Source organism: Eurosta solidaginis, chromosome 4 (genome assembly GCF_040869045.1).
Source record: "Eurosta solidaginis isolate ZX-2024a chromosome 4, ASM4086904v1, whole genome shotgun sequence".
NCBI lineage: Eukaryota > Metazoa > Arthropoda > Insecta > Diptera > Tephritidae > Eurosta > Eurosta solidaginis.
The window spans coordinates 103,716,366-103,742,724 of NC_090322.1; the positions used below are offsets into that span (position 1 = coordinate 103,716,366).

The 26,359-nt window shown below is 39.1% G+C and overlaps 1 protein-coding gene and 1 pseudogene across 1 annotated transcript in view; both read left to right on the top strand.

Annotated features, from left to right (window-relative positions):
• Positions 1 to 26,359, top strand: part of LOC137248637 (T-complex protein 1 subunit eta-like) — a 528,633-nt pseudogene that overhangs the window by 315,931 nt on the left and 186,343 nt on the right.
• Positions 24,409 to 26,359, top strand: part of LOC137250086 (heat shock protein 60A) — a 63,337-nt gene continuing 61,386 nt past the window's right edge. Inside the window, exon 1 of the mRNA XM_067782371.1 lies at positions 24,409 to 24,577. The gene's annotated coding sequence lies outside the window, so the exon portion shown is untranslated. The remainder of the gene's footprint in view (positions 24,578 to 26,359) is intronic.

Below are 26,359 nucleotides of genomic sequence, written 5' to 3' on the forward strand. Positions count from 1 at the left end.
TTGACAGAACAGGGACCGTCATGACGGCAACGCCAATTGGGCTCGCCTGGTCGACAAGTGTCATCATGACAAAGGTATAGGGAGTGGCTGAGTGTTCATGCCAGGGTTCCTTTTCCGGGTTTCTACAACTTGATTAAGTGGTACCTGGTATGATACTCAGCTAGAAGATGGACGTTAGCAGGAGATCGTGGCGGGCTGTTTAAGCTACCTTACCGGCAGTCCAGCACTGCCGGTGAGTGAGGTTTGCAGCCGTCGCCACGATAGTTATGAGAAGAGGTGTGGCATCCACTCTTAGGGATAAGCCCATGAGCGTGATGTGCCACGCTTCCACGGACAGCATGACGGCGGACTTGACACTAGATGTTTAGATACGGACGAACACGCTGCCTTAACCGAACCTTCGCCAAGGCAGCACCACACACACTAAGATATATACACTCAGTTTCAATAGTGGTTTTGTCATTTTTTTTGCAAATTTCAAATTTGAGTTTTTTTGGCTCTCAGTGACAATTTTTATTGTTGATGATTTGCTTAAGAAGATAGTTTCGAAAATTTTTTTCTGAAACTGCGTTTGAAAACTTTCGAGTTTTTTTTTATACTACATCGTTCTTAAGTTTGTTTCATATTTGCCTTCCCTTTTTGTTATTAGAAAAAAAAAATTACAAACACATACATACGTTGAAAATCGTACACACTTGAATTTTTTAGGTGTTAGCGTATTCCATAAATTACAGAATATCTTTTAATTCTTTTTTTTGTAATAATTAGAACTAAGTTTTTATTTTTCTATTTTATTTTTGATCTTGGGTTTTGGGTAAATTTTAGTAATTTTTTTTGTTAGGCATTTATATATATATATAAAAATCTACAGTGCAGATTCTACACACATAACTTGAATTTTCAAAACATAAATATATACGTACACCCACACTTATTAATACTTATTATTTGAATACCTGGATTGTGTTTAGACATATTGCAATAACATTTTGGTTATTGGATCTTGTGTGAATTCATTTTCCCCTAGATTGTCTGATTTCCTTTTTTTTCTGTTAATCCTATCGTCAAAACAAATACCCACTGTTTTAGTGAAATTTTATATTGTTATTGGACTTCATTGGTTTTTTTTTACAATTTTATTGTTGTGCTAATTTTTTTTGGGGTTGTGCGTTAGTAGGAGTTCGCTTTTGGGAATACTGAATCGTTGGTTACATTAGGGTACCTGGTCACGTTTTTCAATTTCCTGCAATTGTTTTCGTTCAGACAGTGAATGTCTGAAAAACGGAATTATACCAAAGACAGAGTTACTGGGGGATTAGGGATACTAGATTCCAACCAACGCGTAACTAGGAGCCGTGCGCGAGCCCTAGAAAACCAAATTGCAGGTGCTCTTTTCAACCAAATTGACACGGGTATACCGAGGCCCGTTGACTTTGTCCCTACGGACTACTTTAATAGGTGCGCGTCGCGGATCTTTGGATCGTTTGGCCCTGAGCGTCCGATTAGGGTCTCTTTCGCGAACGGAGTGTCGTTTAACGAGACAGGGGACAGTTTGAACTTCTCGCAGAAAATCGATTTGGTGTGCCAGATGTCCGATAGCGAGAACGTGGGTGCACAGGGGGGCGATGTTCCATCGCGAAACGCACCAGCAATGGTTCACGGCGGCCTAAATGCTCCTCGCACCGACGCTAATGAGCATGCAGCCAATGTTGAACAGCTGAGCCGCATAATGGCGATGATGGCGCAACAACAAGATTTGGTGGTACAAATGGCGGAGCGGTGGGACATCGGTCCGCTGTGGCATCCACGCCAGAGCTGCAGAACCGTAGGGGGGAAGCTACTGCTCGTGACGGTAGGCCGAATACCAATCGGACTTCCGAGCGAGACGGTGGTAACCCTCCCAGGTGGAAAAAACTAGACTTAGAAAAGTGGCACATCAAATTCGATGGGACCAATAAAGGCATAAGCGTTGAAAGCTTCATCTTTCGGGTAGAGAGGATGCGCGAGCAGCATAATATTTCCTTCTTCCAGCTTTTCACGGACTTTCATTGTCTGGTTTCCGGCGGGGCCTTGAAGACCATGCGGAGGAGCCGAACTTTGGCTACTTTGAGCTAAAGTCCGAGCTGCTGAGCCACTTCAAGACTGCCGAGTCCGACTATGAAATCATCCGTGAAATCATGGAGAGGAAACAGCTGCCCGCGGAAGCTTTCGACGACTTTTATGCCGAAGTCCATAACATGACATTCCGTTTGCGGAAGAGAATCCCTGAGAGGGAATTGGTTGGCATAATTAGGGGAAATCTTAAACCGTACCTGGCCAAATTGACCTTCGCCATAAAAATGGACTCGTTGGCGGAGCTCAAGTCGGAATGCAAGAGAGCCGAAAAACTCATAAAAGAAAATAAGAGCAGGTCTAAAGTAGTCAGTGAGGTACGCTTCGAGCTTCCAGAACTGTTAGAGGAAGCAAAAATAGAAGAATTTAATGGGAAACCTCAACACCAATCCCGACACCAATCTCAACATCAATCCCAACCTCAACATCAACACCCAACCACATCCCATCCCAATAGTGTTCGTCCTTCTGTCAATACGTCCGCGTCCAAGTCCACCGCCAATTCCTTTTGTGCTTCTCCCTTCCACTTAATGTTGTGTTTTTCGTGTGGTATGCCGGTGGATCACTTTGTGAGAAACCCGGCAGAAGCACAAAAACCAAATAAATGTTCGTCCTCGTTCCACAATATGGTATGTTTTGCATGTGGGAGTGATTTGTCCTTTTGTGTATTCAAATCCAAATCGGGAAACCCGAGACTGGCAGAGTTGACCGGGGACTCCAGCCAGGAGACACGCAACCCGGCAACCCATCAGTAACGATTTTGAGGAAGCAAAAGAAGGATAATGTAATTAGAGTAGAGGGAAGAGTGACCGGAAAGCAGGAAATGAAGAGCTTACACCAACGGAAATTAGAATATGAGGAGGCTAGGCGAAGAATATTTTGTGAGTCGATGAACAAGGACAGGAAGGAGAAGAGAAATTTCAAGAAAATAGAAAAGATGAGGGAGAAAAGGAAATTTTTTAAGAGACTAAAGAATAAAATTGTTTCAACCATAGTCACCGTGAAAGGTGATAACAGGTTTTTTGCTAAAACTAATATAGCAGGTCACGAGGTCCTGGCTCTCTTGGACTCAGGGGCGAGTACCAGCTGCTTAGGCAAAGACTCAGCTGCACTCCTTCGGGGAAAGGAAGCCTTGATTGGTCCAATCAGGGGCCAAAATATCCGGACCCCGAACGGGGAGGAAACCGCCGTGGTAGGGGTCATAAAGTTACCAGTCGAGTGGGATAATACGACCAGGGAATTAGAATTTTTGATAGTTCCTGATCTGCAACAGGAAGTGTATTTTGGGATAGATTTTTGGCAGGCTTTCGGTATGAGTGTTATGAGTAAGGGCGTGAGTGGTCGTGTGAATGGTGCCAGTGTGGCGGAGCTCGTGCCCGCCGAGGGTGACTTGTGTTTCGATGCTGTGCAGCACGTTTTAACGCCGGAGCAAAATAATAGGTTGGAGCGTGTAAAAGCCCAATTCCCTTCCTTCGCGGTATTAGGGTTAGGCCAAACAGATTAGGAGGAGCACGTCATCGAGGTGGTTGACGAGAATCTGCCAGTAAAGCAGCGCCATTACCCTATTTCACCAGCTTTCAAAAACTCATATACGCAGAGTTAGATCGAATGTTGGACATGGGAGTCATCGAGGAGTCCAACAGCAGCTGGAATTCGCCGGTATCGCTGGTAATAAAAGGGACGAAAAACCGCTTGTGCCTGGACGCTCGCAAAGTCAACGAACGAACAATTAAGGATGCCTACCCCTTACCCCACATTGATGGAATCCTCAGCCGACTACAAAATACACGATTTATTTCCGCGATAGATTTAAAGGAGGCTTTCTGGCAGATTCCTCAGGAGAAGAAGTCAAGAGAAAAGACTGTCCTTGACCGACCCCTTTACCAATTTACTGTCATGTCTTTCGGGTTGCGATTTGTTAGTTTGTTCTGTAGATTTCGAGTCCCATATGTGTCTGTTGGAAAAGGTCGCTCGGTGTCTTCGCGAGGATAAGCTAACAATTAATGTAGAAAAAAGCAAGTTCTGTTTTAAAGAAGTTCGATATCTAGGATACGTAGTCGGGGATGGATGTATTAGGACAGACGCCAACAAAGTGGTAGCTGTGAGGGACTTTCCAGTTCCGAAAACCCCGAAGCAACTACCTCAAAAAGGACAAAATTAAGAAATGCACTATGACTGAGTAAGCAATAAAATCATTTGAAATTTTAAATCAGAGCTTGGTTTCTGCACCGGTGCTCACACATCCTGACTTTAAGCGTCGTTTTTATATTTAATGTGATGCGTCAACGGACGGAGTGGGAGGGGTTTTGTTCCAACTAGACGATGACCAGAACGAAAGACCGGTTGCCTACGTTTCGGCAAAATTAAATAAGGCGCAGAGAAATTACAGCATTACGGAACTTGAATGCTACGCCGCCATCGTGAGTGTGAAGAGATTCCGACCTTATGTGGAAGGAACCCCGTTCACCATCATAACTGATCATGCCAGCCTCAAATGGCTCATGAATCAGAAAGATCTTTCTGGGAGGTTGGCAAGGTGGAGTTTGAAACTCCAGGGTTATGATTTCGGTATTCAACATCGAAAAGGAGCGCAAAACGTCGTTCCCGACACACTCTCACGAATGCACATGGACGAAATACTGACGAACGATAGAGCCATAGACGTGTGTCTCGAGTCACCGTGATTCGAGTCGGATGAGTATACGGAGTTAAAAAAGACGGTGACCGAGAACAAAGATAAGTTGCCAGACTTATGCATATCGGACGGTTACGTTTATAAACGGACGCAATTCGACAGAGGGAACAATCTTCTAGCGGACCAGACCTGGAAGCTCTGGGTTCCGTCGGAACTGCGACCGGGCTGGTAGAGTCGTCTCATAGCTCACCGTCCGCTAGTCATGGTGGCATCCAAAAGACACTGTCCCGACTACGTCAAAAATATTATTGGCCAGGAATGGTCACCGACGTATGCGCCCATGTAAAAGACTGCGAAACCTGCAAAACTAACAAAAATCAAAACGTGTTTAAACAACCCATGATGGGAAAGCAAAAGCTCACAGAGCGACCTTTCCAACGTCTGTTCATTGATTTTATGGGTCCGTATCCGCGTACTGTAGATGGTAATGTATATGTCTTTGTTTGTCTTGATCATTTTTCGAAGTTTGTGTTTTTAAACCCGATGAGAAGGGCAACTTCAGCTGAAGTCATAAAATATTTAGAGAGGGATGTTTTCCACATATTCGGCGTGCCCGAATATGTCCATTCGGACAACGGAAAACAGTTTGTATCTGAGATCTTCAACAACTTTTTAGAAAAAAAATGTCACCAAACATATAAAAACTGCATTTTACTCGCCACAAAGTAACGCTGCGGAGAGGGTAAATAGATCTGTCTTGCAAATTAGAAGATCCTTTATAAAGGACAATCAAAAGAATTGGGACAAGTGCGTCAGTGATGCCGCATTTGCACTCCGCAGCGTCACACATTCTGCAATCAACATGTCGCCATATTTTGCCACTTTCGGTATGCCTATGATGCAGCATGCTGCATCATATGAGCTATACCGAAAGCTGGCGGCGGTAAAGGATGTTGATTGTGAGGTAGAGGCAACAGGCGATAAAATGCAAATGATTAGGAACAAGATTATGAAAGAGCTGAAGTTGGCCCATGATAGGAGTAAAAAGATATATAACACTAGAATTAGAGATGTAAAGATTCAGATTGGACAAGTGGTATACCGCCGAAACTTTAAGCAAAGTTCCCAGGTCGATAACTACAACGCCAAGCTAGCTCCGAAAGAAGTAAAATGTATCGTACTTAATTCTATAGGTAATTCAATGTACGAGCTTGGCGATAGTAGTGGGAAAAAGATCGGCGTATACCATGCTAAAGACATTTTTGCAAAATAGTTTAATGTTTTTCGTACTGCTAGTACTTTTGTTCTATGTTATTGATTTATTTATCGACGTATTTTATTTATTTATTTATTGACGTATTGTATTCATTAATCTATTGACGTATGTGATTATATTATTAAATTATTTTTATTTATTTTTTGACCTTTTTATTTATTTGATTAGTTTTGCATTTATTTATTTTTTTTTATTTTATTTATGTATTTATTTTACCTACTGGACTATTTGATCTCTGATATCTTTTTTTATACATTTTTTTTGCCATCTGTGATATTTTATTTTATAAATTTTTTGTTATAATTGTTCTGCTAACTGTGATATTTTATTTTATTTTATTTTATGTTATTTTATTTTTTTATCTATTTTTTTATCTGTGATATTTTATTTACTATTAGATATGCAGAGTAGTATCTGTGATATAGGTTTAAGTAGTAGCATTAGCCCAGTGATTTAGTTTGTAAGTAAACAGAACAAAAGTTTAAAGGCGTGGAAAAAAAATAGGCCCGGCATTGAGTCGTGGGTCGAGGCCACACGTTGGACGCGGGAAATAATACTTAGCAGGCTGTGTTTGAATTCTTTACGCCCACGCTCCATAGTGCAGGCACCATCGGCGGTTGCGAGCCTGTAACGACAGCCTGTCTCCATACTGGCTTAAATGAGTGGCAGAGTGTATATGCGTCTATGTGTTTGTGTTTTGTGTCCAGGTCCGTGCCTTAGCCGCAATGTTGCCATTAACATAATGTTAACATAATAACATTAACATTTACAACATTGTACCGAACACAATGTTGCAGCGGAAATGAGATGTTGCGCTTGGCATCATGCTGTTATAATAAATAAAATGTCACCATGCTGCTAACAACTTAGTAACATTGATGAATGCCATGCACCTATGTGTTTATTTTGTTCTGTATTATGTATGTGGATGTGTGAACCCTATCACTTAGTGAACTGAAACCAAAATTGTTATTTTTAATGCTTTATTATTTTCATTATTTAACTCATTGAACTTATGGATTATCCTTACCTTCACCCCACACATATCGTACATGTTCATTAATCTTAATTTGTGACGGCATTCAACACTAAAATTGCATACTATTTTACTGAATGCCATAACTTTCTTTCATTTATTAATAATTTTTTAATTTAAGTTCCTATTGTATACATATATGTAAAAAACTTATTGAAAGAATGAATAAATCTAATCTAATCTAATCTATGTGTGCAAGGCTCTGAGCATGTGAATACATCAGTGTGAGCGGTCAAAGCAAGAACCGAGTATATCTGTGTAGGTGTTCGTTCTGTAGAGCGGTAAGGGTGTGAATGTATGAGTGCCTGATTGTATGGATGAAAAATACGGGAAAGCCGAAAAGAAAGTTTGGCATGTATAGGTACGAATTTTCCGTTTCTGGGTAACGTTCCTTGCCACGGCGGTAGCTATAAAAGGGCGCAACGTTAGGCAACGGACAAAGTATTACTTTATCAGTGCCCAGTGTGAGTGAGTGAATATTTAAAAGTTTGTGCCTCTAAAAATATTTAAAAAAGTCTGAAGTGCGCGGCTTAAAGCGAAACAAAAAAAAGGTGTGTTGTGCGCGAATAAAAGCTAGACTTAAAGTTGGGCGCGCCGAAAAGCGGTTCACGAAACGTGAAAAAAAAGCAGAAGTTCCTGGTAAGTACAATGGTTTTCTCTGCCCTTGAATTTTTTTTGATCTCCCACCAACTTGGCATGCCCACTGGGAAGCTGGCTTCCATATAGCCAATTTTCTAAGCAAGCCAAAAGCAAATTTGCATGCATATAGACACGCCTCCGTACAGACATATGTATGTCGGTGTGTATATTAATCATGCAGACAAAAAAAATAGTTTTAGCATCACCAGGCTTCTTACACTAGGAATTCCCCAAGAATGATGTTTTTCTTTCCTTATATTAACAGGACACTCCCTTTTCGAAAGAGCGCACTGGGCAGAGTATTGAAAATTACGGTTTGCGGCCTTAAGGCCGAATTAGCGACATACCGCTCCAACAATAACAACCACGAATTTTGATATTGGCGGCGCAACGCCAACAGTAATCGTCACAACACTTTATTATTTAGCCGACGGCAAAGCAATTTTAGCAACATGTCTGATTGGCAGGGTTAGAACGCAGCAACTACATTGGTACCGGCAAACAACATCCACTACAGCATTTTTTTGTTGGCAACACACGGCCGCAACAACCACAACTTGTATATATTTTCATCTTAGCGACATACCGCTCGGCGACAACAACACTATTTTTGTGAGATTGGCGGCGCACCGCCCAACAACCATTACAACAACGTTCGTATATCGGCGACATATCGCCCAACAACTATTATTACACACCTAAAAGCACTACACTATAATTTTATTTGGTGGCGCACACCACAACAACAACCACTATAGCAGTTTTATATTGGCAACCTACGGCCGCAACAACCACAACGGCATCGCCGACGGCACAGCACGCCCACAACAACACCACCCATTTCCTCACTTAGGCGGCGCGAAACACCACACAACAACCACACATATTTTTTGATTTTTATGCATTCAACACCAACCACCACCTGTATACATTTTTATATTGGCGACATACCGCCCGGCAACAACTACATCATCTTGGTAACATCACACACAACATTTTTTCACCGGCAACGTTGGTCTACAATAACTGACGGCACAAACCACAACAAGAACAACAACAGAATCACCTCCGAGAACTCGGTAACTTAAAACATAAAACTTCACACCAGCGGTGTCGGGCTACAGCAGCAACAACCACAGCCATTGCATATTTTTTTTTATTGGCGATACACCGCCCAACAACAAGTACCACACACACCCACAGACACTACATTATATTTAATTCGTTGCATGCGCACACCTCAACAACAACTACAAGAAATTGGCAACTTTGAGTATAACAATTTTCACCGGCGGCATTGAGCCGCAACAACAACAGCCACTACACCATACACAACAAAGGAGGAGCTTTTCAAACAACACATTAGGTTATATGTTGAAATTTGTATGTTTTGGATATATTATTAAGTTTATTTAAATATTGGTATAAGGGTCATAATTTTTACAGGGAACGGGCAAAAAGGGGGCATTATATCTCCGGGCCAAGCATTTCCGTTTCTCGCATATAAAGTCTGATTTTTACTTTAACTCCATATTTCAGGCATTAATGGTGGCACTTTTGCCACTTCAGTTTGACATTTAATTTTCTTAGTATTTTTATATCCCCATCTTCTACCATATACACATTTTTTTTCCACATTTTTTTCGCTACCTACGGTAGTACTAACTCAAAATTTTAAAATTTCGAACTTTTTCCTTATTTTCAATTTTTTGTACTTACTTTTCTACTGATGATTATAGGCAAAATCAATTCTAACATATGTTTGTTTTTTTTTTTTGCCTCACATCCCGAGATTAAGCTTGTTAGTGTGCCTTCCGCACCACAGACATTTTTTTATAGAATGCACATTTTTTTTAAATCATTGCATCTACTCAGCCCGCTGTTAAAATTGATACTATCAAAACACTCAATAACCAAAGATCACTAGCGAGTGCTCTTGGTTGAGTGTTTGAGGGTGGCTATTTTGAGTGTGGTCATAGGTACATATGTATGTTTTTGACTCTTACTATTTCAGCGAATTCAGCACATCCACTCAACTGCACTGGCGCCGTTGGAGTACGAGTATACGGGTGAGTGAAAATTAAGCACAATATTTTTGCTAATACACATATTTGAATGTATGTACATATATTAGCATATGATGTCTGATCTTCTTGAGAAAATAGAAGAAGGAAACCTACGTAAGGAATATATGTACATACATAACTACAAACATACACACCTTTTGTTTATAATATGCCAAACTGGTTTTTTTTTTTGCTTTACTTTGGTGACCTACTTTTGTTTTATACAAAATTGATCTTATATTTACTTGAGCGGTTGCGATAGGTCAGGGATTAGGGTACTTGAATTTTTTTGTTCGCCCTCTTATTTTATTTTGTTTGAATTTGTATCTTTAGGATTTAGAATTAGCTCCTATTAATAATATTGCATTAGGGTGGCCCTAAAAGTCTTAATTTTTTCCATTTGAGTTCAGACACTTGGTCTATTAGTCGTAAGTATTTTGTATTGAATTGAATTCAAAATCGATTGAATTGAATTTGCACTTTTAATTAATAAAGTTTAGCATTAAATTTAAGCATTTTTTTATTTTATTTTTGAGTAAATAGAAACTTTGCAAGTGATCCTAGTAGCTAAGCATTTTGAAATCATTGTCACATTATTTTGTATTAAACTTTGAGTTTAAAGTTCTCTTTTTTTAGAAATCATTGGACTAGTAGTAGGGTGGTATTTGCTAATTTGTAAACCAAGAACTTTGTAAATAAATTGTAAGAATTATGTTTGGATGAAATATGAATATATTCATTATGCAGGGCTAGGTTGACAATATTTGGTGTTGGTGCTGCGCTTGTGCGTGGCAAGGTTAGGTGAGGGTGAGTGATAGGGAAATGACTTATTGACGGACGGACAGACTTATGTCAGGCTTTGGGGTACTGTAAGTAAGTAGATAGGAGTCAGCACAGTGCCCACGGTGCGGTGCAAGTTGCACTGCAGAGGGAGGGTAGACTCCACCTGGCAGGACAGGCCTCCTCTTTTTCCTCTCTTAATTCTGCCCCTCACGTTTATTTCTATTTGTTTCAGCTTTCCCTTCTTTTACAACATATGCAGGTATGAACCCCCTTTTTGTTCATGTGGCTGCGGGTGAGGACGGTGGTGAAATACCCTGCCCAAGACGACGAGCTAGCCTAGGCTCGCAAGCATACCTGCTTGCCGCCGCTCCTCGCCACCCAAACAGTCAGCCACGTAAAAAACAGTGTAAGGACTATTTTTTTTTGTCCCAACGACGCTGTGCCAACATTTTATGTATTTAAATTCTATTCACTGGGACTGTAAATTCCCGCTCTAAGGCTTTTTTCAACGCCCCGTAATTTAAAGCAGTGGTGGACGTCAAAAATATTTTAGCAGTGCCCGTTAGACAGCGACGAAGGGCTAATAATTTCAACCGGTCATCTGCACCCGACGCCTCTGTCACCTCTTCAAAGTCACGTAAGAAATTTTGCAGTTAGCAAAATATCGTCGCCACTGAATTTCGGGAGAGCGTGCTCGATATCGCTAAAGTCAAGTCGGCGGTGTTGCGGCAGAATAGCATTGGCTCTCAATTCATCAATTTCTTTCATAAGTTGCAACATTTCTACTCGCTTACGTAAGGCAGCCAGTTCTTCATCTATGTTAGTTATACTAGCAATATTGGTGTTCATATTGGCAAAGGCAGTACTGGGTGTATTTGTGACAGCGGCATCAACAGAGACGGCAGAGGCGGCAGTGGTAGCGATTTAAGCAACCGCAGTGTCAGTCTGTGCGGCATGGATGACAAAATCGGCAGCGGCGGCAGTAATGGCAGAATTATTCACGGCAGTGGTGACGATGTCAGCGGTAGCATTAGTAGCATTAGCGGCAGTTGTGGTACTATAAGCAGCGGCAGTGGTGACGATATCAGTTGCGGCAGTAGTGACGATATCAGTAGTGGCAGTGGTGATTATATCAGTAGCGGCAGAGGTAGAGGTGACAATACTAGTAGCGGCAACTGCATTGGGAGTAACTTCAGCAACGGCGGTATCATTCTGGGCGGCAGTGGTTACAATATCAGCAGCAGCATTATTATCGTGAACAATGATGGGTAGATTGCTTGCTCCATCTCCAATTACATAATAATATTGTTCTATATAAAATAATTGATTTGTCGATTTAGAGCTTCACACCTGAGATGAACACTTGAGTTTTCCTTAGCGATTGCGCTAAATTTATTTCCGCAAGTTAAAAACACAAGTTTCTCTCTTCAACCGGAAGTACTCTTTGTCTTCTTCTTTTATTTCTTCTTTATTTTCATAGTTGCATTATCTTTGTGTTTCAACCACAGGGTTGTTACAATATAAAATTACCTGTTTTGTAATACAGGGTTGTTACACAGTGGTTACTTACATTCTATTTTGCGATCTTACAAGTTATAGCTTTTTGACATAATTTTCCAAGAGCTATCTGTCAAAAAAGCTGCAACATAATATAAAACCTATTTTATTTTGACTATGACTATGGGCGTATGTTTTCTTTTTTTATATTTTAAAGAAAAAATTAACTGCAGAAACCCTTGTCATGTTTGACGTCATCACCCAGCGGCGACGATAGAAATAAAGCTATCGTCGCAAAATGCCGTCACGTTAATTTCGCTCTTCGCTTTCATCGTTTTCACCTTCATGTAATTACGAGGTTCTGTTTTTGACCAGGCGAAGTTCGTCGCGTTTATTTCCCGGCGACCATGATACGTGTGACGTTAGCCACTTGACTTTTGCGGGGACAATGACAATTTCACCAAAAGAAGCTACCAGATTGAAAATGTTACGAATTTTTCTAATTTTGATGGATTTCATATTAACAGATACAACTAAATTACTGTCATAGTTATTTTAAATAAAAAAAAAATTAAATGAGCCGCATGCGTTGGAAATATTTCAATACGAAATAACAGCCTAGAAAAGAAGGTTTATAATAAGTTTTTCGAGCTCCTGAAAATTGCTTTGGTGGAAGAAAGATGGTTCGAAGTACACAAAGCAAGGGAATATAGCCTTCTTAAGTGTCCGTACGTTTCCTCAGAACATTTTGACAAACCGACACCGCAATTTCTAAAGAGTTTAGTATACTTAAAAGCAAATTTTATGGAATTAAATGGTGATGAATTGGCTACAAGTCCAATTTTTATTTTTTTATTTATTGTATAATTCAAGTGTAGCTTTTGAGGAGGGAATTGTTAAACCATTTTTTACGGAGAACATTGCCCTCTAGCTCTACAGGTGACCCACTAGTTATGAGAATTCTTTTGCCCGTTGTACCAGAGGTCTTCTTGGGGCAAGCCCCGCCTATACACATTATGTGCCCTTTTAGCCTTGACATGGATGTGGAGTTTCACAAACGTAACAAATTAAACAATGTGAGGCATGATTGATGGCCTATTGGCCATGCTAGAACAACAGGATTTTTCGTGTATTTTTTAGGGGTCAAGCTGCCCTAAAGATATGAGTTATTAACCAATGTATGAGACATCCAGGCCCCTATTATGAGCATTATTCGATCTTCGATCTTCGCTGGCTATCGAACATCGTAAATCGAATTTGAAATTGGTATTATGACAACTCATCTCTGTCGAAATTTTCGTTGTGTATCTAATTTTCAAGCGAATAGAAATTTGTAGTCGATGCTGTTTCGAATAAGAAAAGAATTGTTTAAAATGTAAGTTTTTTGTATTATGTTCTACTTTTTTACTACCTACTAGTAATTTTAAACTATTTGAATTAATTTTATATAGGTTTAAGGTCGTGAGTACAAGCAACAGCTTGAAAGACTGGTTTCAATTATGGAACAAAATCCCCATATAGCAAAGGAACTTGCACATTATAGAAATGCAACCTTGCTTGATGTAGCTCAGCCTCCTCGTAATTCAATTTTATTCATCTTTCACAAATAAAATTTTCCAAGACATTCAACACCTTTGATAGCACCACAGACACAATCGGCTGGGCAATTCCGAGTGCATTTTCGTTTCCAACGCTCGGTTGGTAGCATCCCTGAGCGCAAAATCGGAGAACTGTTGCCAAAATTAAAAAATATTAGGAATATACTCGGCTCTTGTGCATTCCTGCAGCAGTTCATCTGTACTGGACAACAAGTCCATGACTTATTTAGTAAGCTACACTTACGTGGTGGAATTCACTTCCAAAGGATTTGAAGCATCTTACCCGTCTCCTACTTCTGGCTAGCTCCAGTAAGCTTTCCTCTTCATCTGACGAATCATCAAACCACAATTCCGTTGTAGTCATACTTTTATTTTTAATATTTGCATTTAATAACTAGTTCTGCTTTTGTTTATTTATTCTATTTTATTTGACAGAGTATTGGAAATGTGCTATTGTGAACTTTTGAATTTATCGAAATTCACAATAATGCTTGCCTTCATCGAACGCGCTTCGTAATACCGAATGAAAATTCGTTCGATCAGCTCTTTCGACCACAGTCGAAGATCGAATTTGTCTCATAATAGGGGCCCCACTATTATTCAATAAAATTGCATGTTTTACTGTATTCTCAATCGATATGTATGCTAGACTGGGTCGATTTATTAACCGATATCGCGCCATCGATTTTTCGATAGGATTTAGGCTCAGGAAAAAAGTTCCACGACGAATACCCAAAAAAAAAATTTTCGAGCCTGCGAAATTTAATTTTTTTGAAATTTTTTTCGAATTTGATCTTTAAGTTTCATTACCTACTAAAAATTTTCATTTCATTGTAAAATTTTCACGTATACCCTGTCCGACCCGTCGATAACAGTATTTAAAAAAAAAAAAAATACTCTTTTTATCGACAACGTTTTTAGCGGACATTTTTTGGTCGGACAGGGTATACATATGAATTTTTTTTTAGTAGGTCATGAAAAAAACCTTAAATATAAAAAAAGTTTATCGAGAATTATTTTTTTGGGTATGCGTAGTGGAACTTGTTTTTCCTAAGCTCAAATCCTACCGAAAAATCGATAGCGCGATATTGGTTAACTTTCGTCCATACAAATCGACCCAGGTTAATGTATGCACATAAGTATGAACATTGCGTTTTCATCATGAAGGAAATTTCCATCCCGAAAAACTACGCCTTAAACAGTAACGCTTTTCATGTAGGTATAGGAAAATTTAGAAACATGAAAATTTCAAATTTAGAAAAATGAAAATTTCAAAATGCGATATCTCAGCGAAAAAAAATATATTTGATCAAACTCAACGCCATTTCAAAGAAGAAGACTTGTATTAAAGATGCAATCCTTTAATTTTGGTGAAAGAAAACATCTGCAAGGCTACATAATCTCAAATATGGGGAAAAACGGTATTTTTTGCACTTTTAGGTTAGCATATCTCGAAAACCAGAGCTGATAGAGCAATTCAGATTTGGATTCAGCACATCATAAACCTTCGGAAATATAGTCTGGTTTCTGGGTCTGAATGTTGGTTAAATTTTGTCGGCCTGTGTTATCAATATCCTGTAACGGTAGTCCAAAGAAACTTGTTGTTTCAACAGGACCGGACCAAGTGAGACGAGTGTTAGAAGCGTTGGTTCCACATTACAATTTAAGAGATGGTTGGCGTCATGTGGGGACACATTGCAAGCAGGACATACATTTTGAGCGTTGATTGCTGAAAAAAAATTGGTAAGAGTTAAACCTGTTACAGTACCCAGATCGAAGTTGAGCTAGATTGACGTCCGTTTCCCTAGGGAGAGTACGTTCCTCTACTGCTAGCTCTGAGTATTTTTCTTTAAGTACCGGATTCGCCGTGGCAATTCCCGGCATAGGAGTCCGACGCCTGTTTATTTATTCACTGAGGACCTGCTTGTGCTTTTTTGCTTCATACGGCTGTGTTCTCAGGTGCCGTATTTTCTCATAATGCTTACGGGCATGACCCCTTAAGCCTGGGCGGTGTAGCCCCATCAATCAGATATCTGTTGGGATGCCCAGGTTTCTGGGTATTCAACAGAAACTGTATGTTCGGCATTTGAATTCTCTCTCTAATGGGGGCTACTCTCACCTTATTGTGTAGGTGGTGTTTTGGGGACATAAGAAGACAGCCATAGCGGTTCTGAGGGCAGTATTTTGGCAGGCCTGTCTTTTCTTCCAGTGAGTAAGCTTTAGGCTTGGCGACCATATCGGGGACGCGTAGCATGCAATCGACTCTACAATTGCTTTGTAAGTCGTAACGAGTGTTTCTTTGTCTTCACCCCAAGTAATGCCGGCAAGAGATTTGAGGATTTTATTACGGCTATGGATTTTAGGAATAAAATTTAAGAGCTGATCGAACGTCACACCGAGGATTTTTGGGTGTAAGAAAGACGGTAGCGTGACACCATCGACGTGGATATTCAATATGGTCGACATTAGAACTGGATTCGGTTCGATTTTTTGGAGAATCCATTTTTTCGATTCGATTCTCAAAAAATCGATTAAGTCAAGCTGAAAAAATTGATTGCTGCTAAATTGTTAACCAAGGGTGTACCGCTAAATAAAGCTAGCCAGTTTCTTTCTCTTTTCGTTGACTGAGGCTCTTTGGCAACATCAGAGAGTGCAGGTAGAGGTGACAATACAGTAGCGGCAACTGCATTGGGAGTAACTTCAGCAACGGCGGTATCATTCTGGGCGGCAGTGGTTACAATATCAGCAGCAGCATTATTATCGTGAACAACGATGGGTAGATTGCTTGCTCCATCTCCAATTACATAATAATATTGTGCTATATAAAATAATTGATTTGTCGATTTAGAGCTTCACACCTGAGATGAACACTTGAGTTTTCCTTAGCGATTGCGCTAAATTTATTTCCGCAAGTTAAAAACACAAGTTTCTCTCTTCAACCGGAAGTACTCTTTGTCTTCTTCTTTTATTTCTTCTTTATTTTCAGAGTTGCATTATCTTTGTGTTTCAACCACAGGGTTGTTACACAGTGGTTAATTACATTCTATTTTGCGATCTTACAAGTTATAGCTTTTTGACATAATTTTCCAAGAGCTATCTGTCAAAAAAGCTGCAACATAATATAAAACCTATTTTATTTTAACTATGACTATGAGCGTATGTTTTCTTTTTTTATATTTTAAAGAAAAAATTAACTGCAGAAACCCTTGTCATGTTTGACGTCATCACCCAGCGGCGACGATAGAAATAAAGCTATCGTCGCAAAATGCCGTCACGTTAATTTCGCTCTTCGCTTTCATCGTTTTCACCTTCATGTAATTACGAGGTTCTGTTTTTGACCAGGCGAAGTTCGTCGCGTTTATTTCCCGGCGACCATGATACGTGTGACGTTAGCCACTTGACTTTTGCGGGGACAATGACAATTTCACCAAAAGAAGCTACCAGATTGAAAATGTTACGAATTTTTCTAATTTTGATGGATTTCATATTAACAGATACAACTAAATTACTGTCATAGTTATTTTAAATAAAAGAAAAATTAAATGAGCCGCATGCGTTGGAAATATTTCAATACGAAATAACAGCCTAGAAAAGAAGGTTTATAATAAGTTTTTCGAGCTCCTGAAAATTGCTTTGGTGAAAGAAAGATGGTTCGAAGTACACAAAGCAAGGGAATATAGCCTTCTTAAGTGTCCGTACGTTTCCTCAGAACATTTTGACAAACCGACACCGCAATTTCTAAAGAATTTGGTATACTTAAAAGCAAATTTTATGAAATTCAATGGTGATGAATTGGCTACAAGTCCAATTTTTATTTTTTTATTTATTGTATAATTCAAGTGTAGCTTTTGAGGAGGGAATTGTTAAACCATTTTTTACGGAGAACATTGCCCTCTAGCTCTACAGGTGACCCACTAGTTATGAGAATTCTTTTGCCCGTTGTACCAGAGGTCTTCTTGGGGCAAGCCCCGCCTATACACATTATGTGCCCTTTTAGCCTTGACATGGATGTGGAGTTTCACAAACGTAACAAATTAAACACTGTGAGGCATGATTGATGGCCCTATTGGCCATGCTAGAACAACAGGATTTTTCGTGTATTTTTTAGGGGTTAAGCTGCCGTAAAGATATGAGTTATTAACCAATGTATGAGACATCCAGGCCCCTATTATGAGCATTATTCGATCTTCGCTGGCTATCGAACATCGTAAATCGAATTTGAAATTGGTATTATGACAACTCATCTCTGTCGAAATTTTCGTTGTGTATCTAATTTTCAAGCGAATAGAAATTTGTAGTCGATGCTGTTTCGAATAAGAAAAGAATTGTTTAAAATGTAAGTTTTTTGTATTTATGTTCTACTTTTTTACTACCTACTAGTAATTTTAAACTATTTGAATTAATTTTATATAGGTTTAAGGTCGTGAGTACAAGCAACAGCTTGAAAGACTGGTTTCAATTATGGAACAAAATCCCCATATAGCAAAGGAACTTGCACATTATAGAAATGCAACTTTGCTTGATGTAGCTCAGCCTCCTCGTAATTCAATTTTATTCATCTTTTACAAATAAAATTTTCCAAGACATTCAACACCTTTGATAGCACCACAGACACAATCGGCTGGGCAATCCCGAGTGCATTTTCGTTTCCAACGCTCGGTTGGTAGCATCCCTGAGCGCAAAATCGGAGAACTGTTGCCAAAATTAAAAAATATTAGGAATATACTCGGCTCTTGTGCATTCCTGCAGCAGTTCATCTGTACTGGACAACAAGTCCATGAACGCTTCTTTGGCCAGTCTGAAATTTTGAATAAATCTATAAACAAAACTTATAATTTCAACAATTTAACAACTTATTTAGTAAGCTACACTCACGTGGTGGAATTCACTTCCAAAGGATTTGAAGCATCTTACCCGTCTCCTACTTCTGGCTAGCTCCAGTAAGCTTTCCTCTTCATCTGACGAATCATCAAACCACAATTCCGTTGTAGTCATACTTTTATTTTTAATATTTGCATTTAATAACTAGTTCTGCTTTTGTTTATTTATTCTATTTTATTTGACAGAGTATTGGAAATGTGCTATTGTGAACTTTTGAATTTATCGAAATTCACAATAATGCTTGCCTTCATCGAACGCGCTTCGTAATACCGAATGAAAATTCGTTCGATCAGCTCTTTCGACCACAGTCGAAGATCGAATTTGTCTCATAATAGGGGCCCCACTATTATTCAATAAAATTGCATGTTTTACTGTATTCTCAATCGATATGAATGCTAGACTGGGTCGATTTATTAACCGATATCGCGCCATCGATTTTTCGATAGGATTTAGGCTCAGGAAAAAAGTTCCACGACGAATACCCAAAAAAAAAATTTTCGAGCCTGCGAAATTTAATTTTTTTGAAATTTTTTTCGAATTTGATCTTTAAGTTTCATTACCTACTAAACATTTTCATTTCATTGTAAAATTTTCACGTATACCCTGTCCGACCCGTCGATAACAGTATTTAAAAAAAAAAAATACTCTTTTTATCGACAACGTTTTTAGCGTACATTTTTTGGTCGGACAGGGTATACATATGAATTTTTTTTTAGTAGGTAATGAAAAAAACCTTAAATATAAAAAAAGTTTATCGAGAATTATTTTTTTGTGTATGCGTAGTGGAACTTGTTTTTCTTAAGCTCAAATCCTACCGAAAAATCGATAGCGCGATATTGGTTAACTTTCGTCCATACAAATCGACCCAGGTTAATGTATGCACATAAGTATGAAAATTGCGTTTTCATCATGAAGGAAATTTCCATCCCGAAAAACTACGCCTTAAACAGTAACGCTAAGGCAACGCTTTTTTCGCTGAGATATCGCATTTCATGTAGGTGTAGGAAAATTTAGAAACATGAAAATTTCATATTTAAAAAAATGAAAATTTCAAAATGCGATATCTCAGCGAAAAAAAATATATTTGATCAAACTCAACGCCATTTCAAAGAAGAAGACTTGTATTAAAGATGTAATCCTTTAATTTTGGTGAAAGAAAACATCTGCAAGGCTACATAATCTCAAATATGGGGAAAAACGGTATTTTTTGCACTTTTAGGTTAGCATATCTCGAAAACCAGAGCTGATAGAGCAATTCAGATTTGGATTCAGCACATCATAAACCTTCGGAAATATAGTCTGGTTTCTGGGTCTGAATGTTGGTTAAATTTTGTCGGCCTGTGTTATCAATATCCTGTAACGGGAGTCCAAGGAAACTTGTTGTTTCAACAGGGCCGGACCAAGTGAGACGAGTGTTAGAAGCGTTGGTTCCACATTACAATTTAAGAGATGGTTGGCGTCATGTGGGGACACATTGCAAGCAGGACATACATTTTGAGAGTTGATTGCTGAAAAAAAATTGGTAAGAGTTAAACCTGTTACAGTACCCAGATCGAAGTTGAGCTAGATTGACGTCCGTTTCCCTAGGGAGAGTACGTTCCTCTACTGCTAGCTCTGAGTATTTTTCTTAAAGTACCGGATTCGCCGTGGCAATTCCCGGCATAGGGGTCCGACGCCTGTTTATTTATTCACTGAGGACCTGCTTGTGCTTTTTTGCTTCATACGGCTGTGTTCTCAGGTGCCGTATTTTCTCATAATGCTTACGGGCATGACCCCTTAAGCCTGGGCGGTGTAGCCCCATCAATCAGATATCTGTTGGGATGCCCAGGTTTCTGGGTATTCAACAGAAACTGTATGTTCGGCATTTCAATTCTCTCTCTAATGGGGGCTACTCTCGCCTTATTGTGTAGGTGGTGTTCTGGGGACATAAGAAGACAGCCATAGCGGTTCTAAGGGCAGTATTTTGGCAGGCCTGTCTTTTCTTCCAGTGAGTAAGCTTTAGGCTTGGCGACCATATCGGGGACGCGTAGCATGCAATCGGATCTACAATTGCTTTGTAAGTCGTAACGAGTGTTTCTTTGTCTTTACCCCAAGTAATGCCGGCAAGAGATTTGAGGATTTTATTACGGCTATGGATTTTAGGAATAAAATTTAAGAGCTGATCGAACGTCACACCGAAGATTTTTGGGTGTAAGAAAGACGGTAGCGTGACATCATCGACGTGGATATTCAATATGGTCGACATTAGAACTGGATTCGGTTCGATTTTTTGGAGAATCCATTTTTTCGATTCGATTCTCAAAAAATCGATTAAGTCAAGCTGAAAAAAATTGATTGCTGCTAAATTGTTAACCAAGGGTGTACCGCTAAATAAAGCTTGCCAGTTTCTTTCTCTTTTCGTTGACTGAGGCTCTTTGGCAACATCAGAGAGTGCCACAGGGTTATTCAATTGTTCCTCGTATCGGTGTGAGATTGATAGTGTAGTCGATACATGCTTTCTGTGTTTTTTCCAGATATTCAAATTTTGTGCGGAGACATTTCTTTAGTTAGTTCTGCTTTCTCTGAAATATTAGCTTAGAAATCAAAAGGAGAACAACTTTTGCCTATAAACCTCTATTAATTCTCATCATAGCTACCGTATCGAGAGTCGATGGCATGGCGCTTTGAAGTGTTCAAGAGAAAAGTCATTTCGATGAATTATGGTCATCTCCGTTGAACTAGCTCTTGTTAGGGGAATGCATGAAGAAGTTTCGACACAGCAAGTATTCCTTTCGGCACCCTTATTTGGAAACAGACGAAGCGGAAGACCTCCGCCAAGAACTTGATCTCCCTTGATGTCATTTATGTTGAAGCCAGAATAGATAGGCTGACTTGCGCAAGTTAGGTAATGCCAAAATCTCCTAGGCCGCTAAGCGCATTTGTTGGTGATGATAAAATTTCTTCATATTTCTCCTTTTACTCATAGCCACCATCATAATGGCGTATAGTCATAGTTCATGGTTTTTAAAAAAGTCGAATCTTTTGAAAATTTAAACACTATTATATTTAGTCTATGAATATACGCCAATTTAGCTTAATTTATAAAAAATTACAAAAAATTTATTTTCTGCACGTTTTTTATCAATAAATATGAAATTGTACCTATTGTTGCTAAAAGTGATCAAAACTTCGAACGCTAAAAAATCCAGCAGTTCTATAAAGAAAATCGAGTCTTCATTTCTTAAAAAAAGACCAGTTGAATCGATCGAATCGAAATCCAGCTCTAGTCGACATTTGGCGCATCCATGTTATAAATAAGGTCGCCGATGATTTGGTCGGTGACAATGTCAGGTTTCGCGAAGCGAAAAACTAAAGAGATCAGGAGATAGTTGTTTATTTTATTACCTAGCTCATCGAAGGGTAGCCCGGGACCTGTAGCCATTAACGTGCAGTCAGGGGCTTCGATATGTAGAATTTAAACAGAAGCGAGGACAGGACACCACCCTGTGGTACCCTTGCCTAATTTTTCTGGGCTTAGATGTTACATACCTGAATTGTATCGATACTTGTCAACGAGACAGATGCGATACACCTTTGAGGCTCGAAATAATTCACTACGTTTTTGGAGAATCAGCAGAATCACCGATTTATAAGAAAATTAAAAAAAAAAGTAAGACGAAGGTATAATTATTATAGCTAAAAAATGTAGGATTTTGTGAGCTCGAGGCCTTGCTTTGAATAAAACACTATGTTAATATTCATATATTTATTTGGTCGATATTTCGACTTCAATCTGAAGTCACTTTCAAGATTGAATGGAAATGCATGATAGAAAGTTTCTAGGCATACCAACAATAATTTTTTCTGAAGGCCTTTTATTACAAAAGCAATAACAGTTTTGGTCCCTGGCAATAATTTTTATAGGTTTCGCTTAAGCATATATGACACTACTTTATTTTTGCTTGGATTCTAATCTAAAAAAACTGACAAAACTTTATCGGAACTTCAAAACACAAAAACAATTCCTATCATGAAAAAGCCAGACCACTACTCCCCCAAAATTATTGAGTTTGACATGTTTTTGCTTATGTTTTACATTTTATTTTTACATGAACACTTTTAACAATAAAAACAATGCAAATAACACGCGAAAAATATTTCGGTATCTAATGGTTCACTTTTTTCACAAGAAAGTTGATTTTAATTGTGTTTTTATGCACCAAATTTTCAAACTAAAAACAAAGTTTTCATGTGTCAGAAAAAAATAAAGAAAAAACGGCCGAATGTCAAAAAAACCTATCGAAATACAAACTGGCTGGTTTGTTTTTAATGAGCTAGATTGTATTTTCGTTAGTTTTTTGAAATATAGTTTACACATTTACACCAGTACTGAAACTGTATTAGGAGGGAGTGCGACAAAAAATTGAAGATAAAATACAAGAAAAAATACACGAAACTTAAGTAGCGTCATATAGGTATTATGTTTTTTTTATTCCTGTAAAATTTGACGAAATATACATCCACATTGAACGAATCTCTAAATATATCCTTTAGGTCTATGGAAAATTTCAATCTTTTTTTTGACGAAATGTTAAGATTCTTTAACTCTTATTCCAAAAACGAAGTAAATGAAGCAAGCGCGACCCAGAAGCAAGTGAAATTTTGACAACAAAAATTAGTGTTCTTGACACTTTGCGTCGCTTCAGGCAAGGTGCACACGAGGCTATTCGTCATAGACGCTTACAAGATATTTCATATAGCTACAATTTCTCTACGCCTCAAGATCTGCACACGAAGCTACTTTCGAGCGTCGCTACAAAAAGCAAACAATTTTTGGAAAAAATAAAAAATTTAATTTCTTCAGCTATATCCGTCCCCGAAACCAAAAGAAAATAGGTATTAAACGTTGTTTGCATCCCCGTGCCTTTGTAAATTACGATAGGCAATTTTAAACCACCGCGGACTAGAGAAAAGGGTGATTTCTAGTTTCCAAAACTTTTTAGCCTTTTAAACGTTTCAACAAAGTCTAACCAAGCTGTTGTGGTGTTTAATACTCTTTTTCGCTTTGGTAATATACCTTTCACGCACTTTTATTAACTAAAGTAACAAATTACACAAATTTGCATACAAAAAGATGTAAACAAACATCTTGTTCTTCCTTTTTTTCAAGCGTACGTACGCTCAGCGACCAACATTGCTGTGCGCTTTGTCACTTTCATTCAGTATGCAGCTCTGCATTCAAATACATGTGTTCGGCATCAAAGCGTACAAATATCGCCTGCAGCGTCTATGACGCTTGCCTCGTGTGCACCTTACCTTATAATACGAAAAAACGTAAGACGTAAGTAATTACCTACAGTCACCGAGATTCACTGAGATCACCGAAGTGGTTTCACTTGGGTGAAAGTGACTGGTCGCGTTGCGTTATACATAATAGCCGGGTTTTTTTTATGCACGCGTATACGTTTACGTTTGCGCGTGAAAAAAAACGCGTATCCTCGCTTAGATAATGCTTAGGAGACCCATCTAGCGGCAGTGGTTAAACAACTAGCTACAGCAACAGGGTGTACCGAAAAGCGGAGACAAACCCCCCTGTTGTATTCCTGTGTATAACATATAGCTAAATCAGTTGCGATGAATTGTGGACACACATGGAATACATAGAATTTGTGTAGAGGGTGAAACAAAAAATGAAATATGTCAGGTTGGCAAATTAATGTGAATTATCAAAATATTTCGTACTGTGAAGCGCCGCTGCCGCTACATGCGCGCAGCGTAATGTGCGCGTACCTTTAACTTTAAGTAATTCGGGCCTTAAGGAAATAGTGTATATAGAGCTATCAAACTTGATTGAATATCGCCAAGTTGTATTAATTTGGAATAGGTGAAATTGGTAACCCTAAAAAACATCAAAAAATACTACCAACAAACGTGGTATGCTCTGATTGTTCTGGTATTTTCGATTTTCGGTGATATATACAATTTTTTGCTGCGCGTTTTATTGTACAGACATTGGTATCAAATATTTTGCCATTATAATTCACTTTAATTGCGCCATCCAAACAACAACAAAATGTAAGTAATGTCTATAAAATTTGAGTTACATAATTTTTACAATTCCGCGTGCGTTTATAAAATAGAATATTGGGTAATTAAAATGTGAAGAAATAGGGTAATAGTCTAGTTGAGGGGTCGACTGCTAATACGCTACCAGAGAGGTGTCAAAATACGCGTATTAATCTCGAGAACAATAATCCGAAGGCGGAAAAGAAAAATTTTAACGTGTTCAAAAGATATTAACGAAAAACCGAAAAAAGACCCGCGGGTACCTCCGAAACCGGGGGTCGGTCTTTAAGACCTAGTTGATGTTCATTAAATATTAAGTGTTTTACAATATAAAAATAATTGTACTTTAAACTTATTAATATTTTCACAATCTTTTATCTCAGTAGGTAGTTCATTGTACATTTTGTACTGAGCTTTAATAGTTTTAGAGTAATATTTGACTGCTTTTCACAGTCATTTTCTGATCATATTCGTGAATATATTTCAATCGTTTTGGTTGAGATTTTGGTAATAGTCTAGTTGAGGGGTCGACTGCTAATACGCTACCAAAAATATCGAGAGAGGTGTCAAACGACGCGTATTAATCTCGAGAACAATAATCCGATGGCGGAAAAGAAAAATTTTATCTCTGTCCGGAGATATTTGCATTTGAAGTTGGCGATTTCCATGTGGTTGTTGTTGTGTTTGTACCCCCAAACAAAATTGTGCATCACCGTGGCGGTAGCCACGGTTATACCACACACCCGGACTTGGCATGGCGTAGCCCAGGGTTATTTTTTATAATCGCGGTCGAAGGCCGCCAACGCAGAAAGGTGTTCTGCGCAAAAATACTATGGATCCGACCCCCGGTTTCGGAGGTACCCGCGGGTCTTTTTTCGGTTTTTCGTTAATATCTTTTGAACGCGTTAATATTTTTATTTTCCGCCTTCGGATTATTAATACTGATGTCAAGACGCGTCGTTTGACACCTCTCGATATTTTTGGTAGCGTATTAGCAGTCGACCCCTCAACTAGACTATTACCGAGATTTTTGAATCATTTTTGAATGCAATTATAATGCATTTATTCTTCCTATCTAATTCAAAATAGGATACTACATAATAATCTTATTTCCCAAGGCAGTCGGTTCTATGTACCGGAGCGACTCGGGATTTTTCCCGACCAAGGACTGTCATTTCAGTGTGACCCCATTTAATTTGTTTCGTCCCTCCCACAAATTGTCATCCTCCCAGCAGCTCCTTGCAGCAGGACTGCTACATATTCTCTTACTCCGGGAAGGTATCGAACCCAATCCGGGTCCGTCTCCTGACCCCAGTCATGAGAAATGGTTTTGCTGCATTTGCCAGAAAAGAATCTTTTTAGGACGGTCATACTCTGTTCAGTGTGTCTCGTGCAAGGGATGGTTGCATCGGACAGGTTGTTCTGGGCTTGATCCCAAAACCCGACGTCCACGTAACTTTTATAAATCTTTTGTGGCTCCTTGCTGCTCACGCCCAAGGGCGTCCCGTAGTCTACGCCTAAGCGTATCCCTACTACCTTCCAGCAGCTTCGCTGCTCAGCAAGCCACAACAAATACCCGCTGCTGCTCGCGCCCCACGGCGCCAACAACTCAAACAGCTGATACCACTCATAACTACTACCTTCGTAGTAGAGCTGGTTGCAATGCTGAGCATCAGCCCCTGCCCCCGTCTTCTTCTCCCCTCTCTTTTCTGGCAGCAATCGTGCAGGTCAGGGAAACAGACTCTTAGTCCCTGCCTCCGTTTGCACCGTCTGCCAGCACAGAATATATAG